Genomic DNA, 14,425 nt, shown 5'->3' with positions numbered 1-14,425 from the left:
CAGTCAAATTAGAGGTGCAGGTTGCTATTAGAGGTGCAGGTTGCTGTTAGCAGGGGCAGTGAGCCTGTGATCACTTTGGAAAACAGGCTGTGGGATTTGGGTTTGCGAGTGGTGGGCGGATGCCTCGTTTTACAGCACTTCCACCGCTGTCCTGTAATAGACTCAGTTTTCTCTGTCTCCATTCCTTAGTCAGTTTTCTCTGTCTCCATTCCTTAGTCAGTTTTCTCTGTCTCCATTCCTTAGTTTCAAGATTGTCCTGCCTCATCCCTGGGTAAAATTGATAGGAAAAGTTCCCGTGTGACTCCAGACAGTCATTACAGGATGTGAGAGAAGAGCAAGGGTTTGCAGTCTTTAATATTGCATTTTCTTCCCTTATCTATGGGTTTTGATGGTCCAATAATTAGAGCTCCATGTCCTGCACTGTAGCTCAAGATTCCTCTTTCCCCACATGTCAGCTGCCCATAAAGGTACTACTAGGGCTCATGATAAGCAAAATGTCTAGCTGGCCAAGATACATTCCAGGGAAAAGGCATGGTCTTTCCCACACAGCATATGGTGGTTAGATCACTGTAGCAAAAAAAATATTTTAAAACACCTTGTCCAGCTTTTGATTCTCTGAAATCAAGGTATTTCCTTTCGGGTGCTTCTTTCATTTACAGGCTGTTATTCAGAAAGTGAAATCCATGCTTGGCATTAATCAATGATATAGCTATAGCTAAGGTAATGTCTCCAAAATCCTTCCAAATTGTATATAATTCTAGATCCTTACTGAATTCTATTTAGATCTCCTTGTACTTAGCAGTATCAAAAAGTAGGAGTGGGTGGACTTGCCCCTCCCCTTAATAAGACATAAAATGTCCTAAATTGGATTGTTCTGCCTCTCTTGTCAACATATTTTCTTCTTTTGTCCTTTCACCAGCCAACTAGTAAGAACTATGCTTTGAATTGCTTCATACTGTTACAATTTTTTAAAAGATCTATTTATCTTGGAGAGAGAGAGAGAGAGAACCACCAGGAGGGACAGAGGAAGAGGGAGAGAGAATCTCAAGCAGACTCCCTGCTGAGCGTGGAGCCCCCCCCCCCAGGAAGGGCTCCATGCAGGCTCAATCTCATGACCCTGAGATCAGGACCTGAGCTAAAATCAAGAGTCAGAAGTTTAAGTGACTGTGCCACCCAGTCACCACTACTGTTACAACTTTAATTGGATGGAGTTAAAATGCTAAGAAGTTGTGGTAGTTGCTTTTGGAATACAGTGACCAGTGACTCAAACATAATAGATGAGGATGCATACAACCACAAATAACTTTTAAAAGATATTAAGTCATGTTTCTAGTTTGGTATTATGGTAAGAAAATTAGAAGGAGCAAGAAAGGACAATGGAGAAGGGATATCAAAGGCAGAAAAAGCTTCCACAAAAAGTAGAGGTTTTCAAAAAGGAATAGAAAAGCACTGACAGAAATGTTTTTATTTACCCATTTTGAAAAAGATCAACCCTAAATTGTGTTCAACAGGTGTTTTTGACAGAAACGGCTATTAAGCTGTGTGTTAACATAACTTACCTCTGATAACTTGTAATTGAAATTTTTAGGTAAATTTGACTTCAAAGGAAAGTTGTTTTCTCTCTTTTTTTCAAATTCCTCTAAATGCATTAAAAATCCTAAGGCTAAGCTACTCCCTGTATATGGCTGCACTCACATTATCAAATCCTTTTTATTTGCAAAGTGATTTGAAGTTGTCAGCAATAGGACATTTACATACATATTATGATGTTTCAAATCTAAGAAATTCTGAAATATAAAAAGGAAAGGTAAAACATTCAGGCTGCATTCACTATTTGCAATATTGAAAAACAAACGCACTTTGACAACTTTAGAAATGACTCAAACTAGATATGTCATATATTTAGCATGATCTGTCAGATATGTAGTAATGTTTTATTTCATTTTACTTTTTAGAAAGAGTGGGAGCACACAAGTGGGCGGGGGGCAGAGGGAGAGGGAGAGAGAAAGTCTTAAGCAGGCTCCATGCCCAGTGTAGAGCCCAATGTGGGGCTCAATCTCACAACCCTGAGATCACAACCTGAGCAGAAATTAAAAGTTAGATGCTTAACCACTTGAGCCACCCAGGTGCCCGTGTAGTAATATTTTAATTATTAACAGAGATTAAGGTTCAAATTCTAGTAAAAATACTAGCAACTAAAATTGTCCATTGATCATTTAAGGGTTAAAGTCCCTTGGAAGCTTGTCAATACACAAAGGACCCTCCCATTAGAATTCCCTCCCATTAGCAGTCTTCTAGAAAATAAACTTGGTAATTGTCTTAGGGGATATTTGTAATTTAAAGATTTAGTCATTTAGATCTAAGAAGCCAGATGTTGTTTCTTTGGGTTTTCTTGATATTTTGATTACTCTCTATTTTTGCTACTTCAACTCTTGTTATCTATGCTTTGAGATTGAGATAAATTCCACACGGAGAGTTTGTTTTTATCCCTGTCTGACTTTCATGTCTTCCATAGTCTAACATATTTCTAAATAAGGCAAAGGGTTTCTACAAGGCCAGAGGAATCCTTGTGCCATCAACACCCTGCAAGTTGGAATTTCATGAAGCAATATAAAATCATATAGGCTGCAGTAAACAGAGTATCCTTGGGAAAGGACTCTCCATGGAGAGAGGAACCATGCCCCAACTAAAAAAATACTCAAGGTATGTGAATTATTTCCAGACAAGAGCAGCTCACCTCAGCAAATAAGAGAACAAAATTAGTATAGATATCAGATCTCATCTGATAGAAGAGAAGAAATTCTAAATGCTACTATTCCAGTGGAATGATTTGGAGTCTAAGTGTAGCTTCTCAAACTCTGAAATGCTGTAATCTTCCAAAATTTAATTAGCAATTTACATGTTCTCCTAATTCATACTGTATTTGGAGGGGACGGGTGCTCATTTGTGACATTAGGTCAAATATTCCACTTTGACATTGTGAGTGAAATGAAGATGCTATTTTAACTTAAAATAAATAAATATATGGGCATCCTTATTCAGGATCACAACATGTCCAGAACCATTTAAAGGAACTAGTTTTCAGAATGGGCATTCAAGCAAAACCCAAGGTAATAAATGGAATTATTTGAAACCTTCAGCCAACTGACATTGCAGCCTCTAATATGGGCTCTAATCAGAACTCTCAGGAGCCTTCTAAGGTGTGTTTTTAGGCAAACAATAGAAGTAAATTGATTAGAATTGTCAAATCACTATATTGTACCCCTGAAACTAATATAACTTTGTATATCAACCATACTTCAACTAAAAAAAAAAAATTTTGATTGAGCAAGGCAATAAATGTGTAATGAAAGCATTCATGTAACTGAGAATTTAACTGACTATAACTGGTATACCCCTATTCCATGGAATATATGTTCCCTTAGGAAATTGGCTATTAAATAACTTCCTATAATATAAATTATTTTTTCTCATTCTGCTCAATGCTAAATTGAAGATGAGTTCCAAGGGAAGCAAAGATGGAAAGGGGAATCGCCTGAGCAAAAAGAAAACTGTTCACAACCCAAGGAGTAACAGTTAAAATCAGATGCTTACAGGAAAAATGGACATTTACTAATAGACATATAAAAAGGAAACTCTCAAAGCATCTCATAAAGTATAAGCGCTTGCCGACTTTGAATATATCATACCCCAAACTGCACTGCTCTAGCGAGAAGTAGATGTGTCCGGCTTTAAATTCCATCTGTGTCTTTCACTGCATTGTTCCCCTTTAGGTCTTAGGCTTTTAAAGTGTTCAAATTCAAGCCATTCTAACTGGACTCCCACTGCTAGTTGGTATCCTTTTATTCATTTTGTTGACACCCTATTGAAATCCCTGCAGTAGCTACTCCAACCTTTTCCTACTCTTTGCAAATACCCTTCCCCCTCATTTACCAGCTATCCCTTCCTACTTCTTTTTAATTTCACCACAAAATTATCCAGTGGGAGATCCCTTATCCTCCCTTCTCTTCTCCTACAAAGTTTTTTCCCAAATATTCTCTATTATATTCTCCTACTTCCATCAGCCTTCAGAAAATAAAAATTCTCCTCCACTCCCTTCACTGATGTTCTTTGTCATTGTCTTTGGCATCTCCAATATCTCTCCCCCTCTACTTCTTCTGTCCCCATTTATTATTGAAAATGTGCAAAGCTAGGGACCTTAAGACAAATAAAAACTTTCCTCAACCTTAAGTTTCTCCGTGTGGTATCTGGACCACCAGCATCAGCATTAGGTGAGTACTAGATAGAAATGCAAATTGTTGGACTCTGCCCAAGAGGTCTGGAATGGGATACTCTGGAAGTGAGGCCCAGTAATATGCATTAGAACAGGCCTCCGTGGTTCTGAGGCAGGTGAAAGTTTGAGACCCGCTTGCCCTGGAGTTACCATCAAACATTTTTTGAAAATCTACAATTCTCTCTCTTCTTCCTAAACAACAAACTTTCATACTTTTACCTTTAACGATTTGATTTCTGCTCACCACCTGGTTGCAACTACTTTAACAAAGGTAATTACTGATCCAAATGCCAATACCAAAATTATTTTCTAAATCTTCATCCTTTGATATTCTACAACTTTTTACACTACCAGCATCATTCTTGATCACCTATTCCTTGGCTTCCATGACTCTCCAACAATCTGTCTTTCCTCTTTCCTGCACCCCTTTTCTTTTTCATGTACTTGCTCTTGACCCTAAAATGTTAAAATTCCTAATGTCTACACACTTACTTGTGGCAGTTTCATCAACATTCTACAGTTGCAACAACCTCTGCTTTACAGATGACCCCAAATCTTATTTCTAGCTTTCTTAAAATTCTCCTGGAAAATTGGGCATTTCTATTTGGATATTGTGTGGTCACCTCAATCTCAGCATGCCCAAAATTGATAATTGTATTTACTTCAAATCTTGTCTTTGTTTTTCATTTCCAATATTTCTTAATGCTTTCTCCATGCTGCTAGTCAACTAAAATAGCAACTTGGGAGACACCTTTGATTTTTCTGTATCCATTATGCCCCATCCAATTAGTCACTATGCTTTGTGAACCCCTCTCCGCAATATCTCTCCCTTCTATTTCTTTCCATTCTCAATGTTGCCACCTTAGTTTTGTTTGTTTTTTTCTGTTTGTACCATTACAACAGTTATTTCTTAACCTCTCTACTCTTGGATACTTTATCTTCCAATCTAGTTAGCATACCAGGTTATTTTATCTAAAGTTTTACTTTACAGTATAAAAAAACTTCATTATTACTCCTCTGGCCACTAGATAAATTCCAAACTCTTTGCAGTGACATTTAAGTCCTTTTTTGATTTACCTTTCATCCTTTCTTCCAATACTCTGACATGTTGCATTACACTGGTAAACGGGTATTACTTTCCACTACTCTTGAATATCTCATACCTTCCCACCTTGGTGCTAATGTCATTTTTCCACATAGAGTATGTTGCTGCACACCTCCTCATGTCCATTCATCCAAATCTGAACCACCCTTTAAGATTACTGCCATTCACCTCCATGAAGACTTTTCTCATTCTTTTTTTTCCCAACCAGAAACAGACTCTCCCTTTTCTGAACTCATAACATTTTGTGACTCTCTTAACACAGTTAGAACATGGTGCCTTGTATTACAGTTTTTTATATCTTACAGACTTGGGTCCTCTCCCAGAATAAGGTTCAGTCAAGTTAGGGATCACATGTATCTTACTTGAAATGCTAGTTGAAATGCCAACCACAGTGCCTGGCACATCAGAGGTGCCCATATATGTTTATTAAATGAATGGGTATGTGATACTCATCTATAAATTGTTAAGCAATGTAAATGTTTATTATTACCTATTCTGAAGTAGTCTAAGAGGCTAGTGTGCATTAAAGAATTGTGTTTTTGTTAAAAGACTGATTATTTTGCTTATTAGTAGTTTCTGGATCTTTTTAGTGATGGCTGGCTTCTCATAATACTTAAGAATTATTTCAATTTTTTATTTATCAAAGCGTTAACTTCCCCACAAAAGCCTCTTTTAAGTGTGATAAATTTATATGTTATGTTTGCTTCTACGGCCTCTAAAGAACTTACACGTTATACATTTGTAATGAATATGTGTAACAAGGGATGAAACCTGGGTGGCTCTGTGGCTGAGCATCTGACTTTGGCTCAGGGCATGATCCCGGAGTCCCGGAATTGAGTCCCACATCGGGCTCCCTGCATGGAACCTGCTTCTCCCTCTGCCTGTGTCTCTGCCCCTCTTTCTCTCTGTCTCTCATGACTAAATAAATAAAATCTTTTTTAAAAAAGAATATGTAACAAAATTTCAATAAAACATATTTAAATATCTGTTTGAAATCTTTTTAAATATTTTATTCCATATGTTTTGTTTTATGTAAGGGTATCTTAACTGAGGAGAGATTACTATTTCAAATCATTGCTGGGAGATGTTAAAACTACACAGAGCTAATGTGTAAGTTTGCTACTGTATGCAAAATAACCTGTTCTAACATGAGAAAAAAGTGTTCCTCTTGAGTAGGAGAGAGGTCAGTACCTTTCTCTCATGTGAGGAAAATATTAACATGAGGATATTTATATTCCCAGCAGCAGCAGAACACCAGGCAATTGTTGCCTTTTGTTGTTGTTATTTTTCTTCTGCAAAAGACAAGTAAAGAAAGGAAGAACTCTTAGGTATTGTTATTAAGAACATAGCAAAGGCCTTCCCTGGGTTTTGCTGGAACAATCCAGACAAATTTCTATTGATATAAACAACATTTATTGAATGCTTACTTTGTGCAGGCATTTTGCTAAAAACTGTTTGTGCCCCCTTTTTTTAATCTCCATGACGGCTCTGCAAGGAGATTTTATTATTATCCCCATTTCTTAGATGAGGAAACCGAGGCTTAAGATGATTAACTTGTCCAAGGTCACATTGATATGAAGTAGCTGAGCTGGAAATATAATTCAAATGTGATCTAGAAACCCAATTCCTAACCACTGAACTATTTCTTTAAAAATATTACCCTACGCTAAATTTTAAAAAATTAAAGTTTAGATGTTTTAACTATAAAATTTCATCTTTAATAAACAAGATAGGAAAAATATTCTAAGAAGTAGGGGGAGGGTTGTAGCATTAGAAAAAATATTCATCTGAATCTTAGACAAAGCTTTTATCTCTGAGTTTAAGCCATTCTCCATATGATGGCACAAATCATAAATTGCAGCTTTAAGCATTTTTGAAATGGTAATAGAATAATTTTCAAAGTTTACATTTGAAACCCCTAAGTTCTGAACTGATAGAAAATGGCCCAAAAATGTATACACGCTTTCAAAACTATTGAGAAACTTTCAACATGTCCAAAACTTGCCTTACATTCAACCAAGGAAGAGAAATACTTGATGTAAATGAACATAAACCCAAGACATCCCATTGCAGTAGGAGTACTTGTACTTACTGATATTTTATAGTTCACTGCTTTATTCATTGAGTGCTGCCTAATTAGGACTCTACAGTACACTAATCCCTCCACAACTGTAAGATCCCTTCCAGTCAAAACTTGGTAATTCCTCTGTGAGAAAGTGGTCTAACAAAGTGAGTAAGAAAGTAGAATCTGCAGCCAGACAGCCTTGGTCCAAACTCTGGCTCCATGATTAAGTCAACTGGGCAATTTGGGACAAATTACTCAACCTTATTGTACATTGGTCCCCTGATCTGTAAAACCGGAATAATAATAACTGTGCTTCTTCATCTGGATTTTGTGAGATAACAAAAGTTAATGTATACAATGTATATAAAGTGCTTAGAATAGTGCCTGTCACAGAATAAGTGCTATCCCTGCTATTACCATTTATCTTTGAACTTTTTTTTCCAAAATTTCAGTTTCAGTATATACAAACTATGACTCCCTCAACTTAGAATGATTAGTAAAGGCAGGAAAGGGGTATGCTGACAAGTGGTAACAGAAAAGGGAAATGAGTAGGAAGCTAAGTCAAAGTATACATTTCTGCAATGCAGGCTGGGGGAGATACAGGAAGCAGACAGAAAGTAACCCAAGACATGGAATTGTATTCAGATATCTAAGGAAAGAGGGAATCGACATGGAGGCAAGAAGATCTGACAGCACATTTTGTGGGAAGGACAGTCGAAACATACTAACGGAGCTAAATGGGGTCATTTTTAAAAGATTCTCATAAAGATTCTTTTCATCTCAAACTTCGAGGGGTCTATACTTCTCTGGTATCTGCAACTTGAGAAAACAGCAGGGAGTCAGGACACCTGAAAGGCCTTGAACACTTGAATGAGGATGAGACACAAAGGAGCACGATTACCACCTACTAATGTGAATACAACCGTCATTAAAGGGAAACAAAGTGGTAAGCAGCTCCTTGAAATCACAAGAGTGGAGAGGAGAAATGAGAAAGTCCTGGGCAACATCTTTCAAGCAAAGTATGACAAATGAATACTAATTGTCCAATCCTCAGTATTGGTCATTTATAATGTGAAAGAAAGCCCTTCCTTATAAGTCTGTCTCTTAATGTGCCAGAGTCATTGTCTCAGTTTAGTGCATTTAAAATTAATTTGTAAGGGCTTTTAGGTGCACTCATGGGGTCAATTCTTTTAAGTCTGGATGCCTAAAGTTGTAAGTTCCTCAAACACGATTTCTACTACAGAGATTTTGAGGGAACTTTCCCGCATGGTTGGAGAAGGACCCAACAGTTACACTTCTTGCCTAGTTTAATTCCTTATTTGTGATTTCCCGTGATGTCAGAAGAGATGATGGTAGCACTGCATATGCATTCATGATAAAGTACACATGCTGCTTGATTTTAAATTATGATTAAAAGTGTAAATAATATATTCTCCAGGAACACAATTTATGAGAAAGGGAACCTACTTATAGTCTTCATTTATTTGTTGAATGGACCTCATCTTGTCCATTTATCCTTCAACTACTTAGTTTTAATGGGTCTTTTGCATGAAAATAAATAAGAAGCCTTAACTGGTGCTCTACTCTTCCATGCTCTCTGGATTCCAGAATTGTGCCAATTTCATAGTCGCAACAGAATGATCAATATAATCTGTAAAGCTCCACTCATTTATTAATTCATCACTTCCTATTTCCACCACTTCTTCTCACATGCTTAACCCAACCTCAAAGCTCCCGAGATGCAGGCAAAGGAGATGGGAGACATATTTGTCAAAGAGCTTTTGCCTATAATCCTGCTTCTCTGCAACCCAGTTCCATCATCTCCATAAAGTGTGTAAATTTATTGGTAGAAACAAGCCATACCTTTGCCTTGTCTATAAAAAACTCAATTATCAGTTAATTACCAAGTTAAATGTAGACATGGAATACTGTTTAATGTCTTAACTTGCCTGGGTACTGAAGTTGAGTTGATAATACTGACAGTGGACCAGAAGTCAAGGAAAGCCTGAAGTATACACATTATATCCTTCATTAGAGTTTTCTCATTAGAGTTTTCTCTAAATACATGTATGTTCTATGTTTCTGTGGACAGTAATTTATATAGGTTGTAAGATAATATGAAAAAACTACTAGGTAATAGGCCTCTAGAAAGAAGGTTGTTCAAATAATGAAAACCCAAGCAGAGTGCCTTTACAATTGAGAGTTATACCCCCAAAAACAAGTGAAAAAATATAGGAAAATGAGGCTGTCATTTTTCTTCCCCCTTTTGCCACTAGAATGATGATTTCTTCTTTGTTTATACTTAATCTGTTTTCTGATTCTAAAAAATAATTATGAAAATAATTTCCTCTCAGAACTAAAAATAAACTATTGCTTTTGGTGTGGAATTCAGGTGATGGTGCTGGGAACAGTTTCACCATGGTTTTGATTTTACTAATATTATTAAAATTAAATTCAATTTACTGGAAACCTTAAAGGCAGAAGAAATAGTATCTTACATTGTTAGGAAAGTAAGCCCCCTAACATCTCCAATGATTCACACCAAATAGAATCATTTGCTTTTAAAAATTCATTTATATATACAATTCTAGGTTGAGCCAAATACCAAGCCAACAGACTACTTGGAGCCTATGGGAAAGTAGAAATAATAATTACCTAGGGTAGCAATAAGTAATGGAACTTGTTTCCACTATGAACTACCCTCTTCCAGATACCCTGTTCAACTCCATTCTGCTCCCCAGCCTGGCCCTAATGAACCATTATATGTTGTTCTCATTACTCTCCTATAACTATATCCTCTAAGCCCTGGGTATCTTCCTCAGTTGGTTAAGTGTTTGCCTTCAGCTCAGATCATGATCCCAGGGCCCTGGGATTGAGTCCTGCATCAGGCTCCCTGCCCCCATGGGAAGCCTACTTCTCCCTCTGCCTCTACCCTTCTCTCTCTCTTATGAATAAATAAAATCTTTTAAAAAATATTCTTTAAGCCCACATTTCTCTTCCACGCCTCCAACCCTTTATGTATGTTGTTATTCTGCCTAAAATTTTATTTCTCAGCTTTTGAAACTATACCTGTCAAAATGGTCTGTCTTAAAATTTTCCTTGACTGCCACAGGGAAAGGTGACACTATCTTCTCCAGAAACCCATAGAATACATTTCAATCATAAAAATTTTTTACATTTTCTTCGAGATCAACATTTAGACAATAAATATTTGTTTCATTCCTACTATGCACAAAGCATCCTATTAGGCATTATGCAGAGTATGTGTTTAAGAGCTGAAAGCTGTGCAATTGTAGGAAGTGAAGAATCATTGGCTGCCTCAGAGATATATAATTGAGCAGCATATTAAAATTAATGCAATCTTGCTCAAAAAGCTCATATTTCTTACACATTCTTTTATAGGAGACCTAAAATCATTTTGATATTCATATTCTGAGTACATTATTATTTCAGTCTGGATCAACTCTTATTACTTAAACTTAATTTTGTTTTTAAATAAAACTGATGAATTCAAATGTCTGCTTATCAACAAAAAATGATCCCATCTTCTGTGTAATTAAGTGCATTGTATTTATGTGTGCATAATGTAAAATCAATAAATAATGAATTACCACTGATTGTAATTGAATGTTTCCATAATTTTATTGTCAGCCATGATAAATAATCAGTACACTTATAGTGCATTAAATTAATTAGTGTGTCATTTCTATTACATACATCAGCAGTGAAGTAATGCAGAGACATCTGTTTTTAATGTTTTAAAGATGGGATATCCCTTAAGTAGAAGGAGTTACTAGAGATATTTTCAGTAATTGGCATTTATGGTAGTATCTTCAAGGAGATCTAATAAAGGATTTATACTTCTTACAATAACTACATTTTAATCCACTATCAATTATGAGTAACAATACTCAGGCATAAACCCTTTCTTTCCATGGAAGTAAGCTGAGGAATAATTTTGTTACTTTGCTCTATGAATTTGAAAGCTTATCAATTAGTAATGGTAGGCTATTCCTCTGCCACACTTAGAATTTGCAGAGTAAAGATACAAGTATAGGGTAATCAAGATAAAAAAGAACAGTGGAGAATTTTATGCTGAAAGGTGATTTGTAACATTTTGCAATCAGTCCTTTCACAAAAGCCATACTCATTTGTATTGCTGGTATGCAAAGCAGAAAATGATAAAGGAATTCTCATATGGGATTATTTGATAAGGTCAATTAAACATTGCATTTTGGAAGTGAATAAAATAGAAAGCTCTTAACTCACATAGGGCTGTTGGATTTAGCAAATAAAAAACACTGCAATATTTGTAATATACTTATACAAAAACTTGTTCATCGCTGATCTGAAATTCAAATGTAACTGTTTCCCGTATCTTCATTTTCTAAATCTAGTAACACTTACATAGGTTGTATCAGGGAAGACTTCTCAAGTGAGGTGATACTTGAGCCATCATGAAGGATCATTTGAGGTTGGCTAGGTAGAAGTAGGTGGAAGGGTGGGGTGAAGGCATTTGAGTCAGAGGCATGAAAATAATAATAAAGATGGCTGAGAATAGGAGTGTGAGAGAGTGATGAAAAGTAGAAGTGAGCCCTTCAGTTTACTCAGAAAATGAATTTTTAACTCCACAATGATAATCAATAAAAGGGGCATTACTTTATTTGAATCCCCAACCCTTTTCTCCAAGTTCACAGAGAAATCTGACAGATAGGTGTCAACACAGCAGCTGTTGTGCAAAAAAAAAGTTGAAGATGGAGTAGAATACAAAGCTCTTCTTTGTCCAAAATTCTTTCTCTTCTTTCAGAAACTTCAAGAGTTTTTACTTTGCTCCATGGGAGCTAGTCAGCTTTTGATTCTCTCCAGGAAGGAATCCTATCACTTCTCTTTTCTTTCAACATGTCACATTCCACATTCTATGCAACTGTTTCCACCTGTCAGGATGTCAGCTCTCAATGTAATTTTATGGCTAGAGTAGGAAGTTTGAGTGCTCCAAGAGGAAATTTTTCACTAATAACTGATGGTTGCTGAAAGAACCAAATGTCCTTTCATGTAAACTGATGTTTGTATCCTGCTTGCATACTGACTTATGAAAAGTTTTGCTCTGAGCATTAACTGTCATTCATCATGCTACTCACTAAAATCTCTCAATATGAGGCCTTTATTATGGCAAATCACACGTCTCCATTGTCCTAGGAAGATTCTTCGTACAAAGTATAAATTGCAATTGATGTCACTCATCATGAGGAATCTCAAAAATCCACTTCAAACCCAATAAGACATGTATTTACAAATAGTTTATCTAAATTCCCTACTTAAAATATAGAGACAAATGGATGCATTTTGAGTCCAAAATGTCTGAAAAGAAAGAAAACATCAAGTGGAAGATGTGACCTGCTCTTAAATAAAAATCATGTGCTACTTTCATCATCAACAATGACTTATGGGACTGCTGGGTGGCTCAGAGGTTGAGCGTCAGCCTTTGGCTGAGAGCATGATCCCAGGATCCGGGATCCAGTTCCGCATTGGGCTTCTTGCAAAGATTCTGCTTCTCTCTCTGCCTATGTCTCTGCCTCTCTCTCTGTGTCTCTCATGAATAAATAAATAAAATCTTTAAAAAAAAGACTTATGAACCATTCTGTTTGAAATACAAATACTACACATCTGTATACAAGGGTAATGTGTGAGGGATCCCTGGGTGGCTCAGCGGTTTGGCGCCTGCCTTTGGCCCAGGGCGCGATCCTGGAGTCCCGGGATCGAGTCCCACATCCAGTTCGCGGCATGGATCCTGCTTCTCTCTCCTCCTGTGTCTCTGCCTCTCTCTCTATGTCTATCATAAATAAATAAATAAATCTTAAAAAAAATAAAATAAAAACCATAATTAAAAAAAAACAAGGGTAATGTGTGAAAATAAAAATTCCCTATTTTATTATATGATATGTTTATATTTTTCTAATTTGTTATTTGGTTTTAATTTTATACATACACAAAAAAAGGGACCTAAAACACTTTCAATTCTCTTGTAAACCATGGACTATACCTATGATACAATAAAAACATACACACACATACACACACACACACACTCCTCCATCTTCCCTTCCCCAACAAACACACACTCATTCTACTACTACCACTAAAATCTTGATCATGAGTTACTATGTATCTTTATCTTTGGTGAAAGCAAACAAGAATTTCCATTTTACTGCTTTATTGAAAGAAACCCATCCTGGAGTTACTGCCATCTAGTGACAAGTAGGAGTATTTAGTCCTTTTGTTTTTCAAAACTATATTGCCAAAAATTTTAAAAAGTAAAATAAAGTGGAAACAAGAAAATGAACATAAAGAATCTGAAAGAACTCTTAAGTCTATAATACAGCTGCCACAGTATTGTTTGGCTATAAATGAAGGTAATTATTTTTGTTTTCAAATAAATTGGACTTCTTCCAGGTTTCTAATATGTTAACATTTTACTTTGTGATGAAAATGTAAAATATACAGATTATGTATTCCTTTGCATCTTAAGCTTATTGAAATTCCATGCTGAAATATTTCTTTTTATTGACTAATTTTTTCAATAATAATTTGCTATTTTTATTTTTTTTATTTTTTATTTTTTAATAATAAATTTATTTTTTATTGGTGTTCAATTTACCAACATACAGAATAACACCCAGTGCTAATCCCGTCAAGTGCCCACCTCAGTGCCCACGACGCAGTCACCCCCACCACCCCCCCACCTCCCCTTCCACCACCCCTAGTTCGTTTCCCAGAGTTAGGAGTCTTTCATGTTCTGTCTCCCTTTCTGATATTTCCCACTTATTTTTCCTCCTTTCCCCTTTATTCCTTTTCACTATTATTTATATTCTCCAAATGAATGAGACCATATAATGTTTATCCTTCTCCGATTGACTTATTTCACTCAGCATAATACCCTCCAGTTCCATCCACGTCGAAGCAAATGGTGGGTATTTGTCGTTTC

This window comes from Vulpes lagopus, chromosome X, assembly GCF_018345385.1.
Source record: "Vulpes lagopus strain Blue_001 chromosome X, ASM1834538v1, whole genome shotgun sequence".
NCBI lineage: Eukaryota > Metazoa > Chordata > Mammalia > Carnivora > Canidae > Vulpes > Vulpes lagopus.
This window is presented reverse-complemented; position numbering follows the sequence as displayed.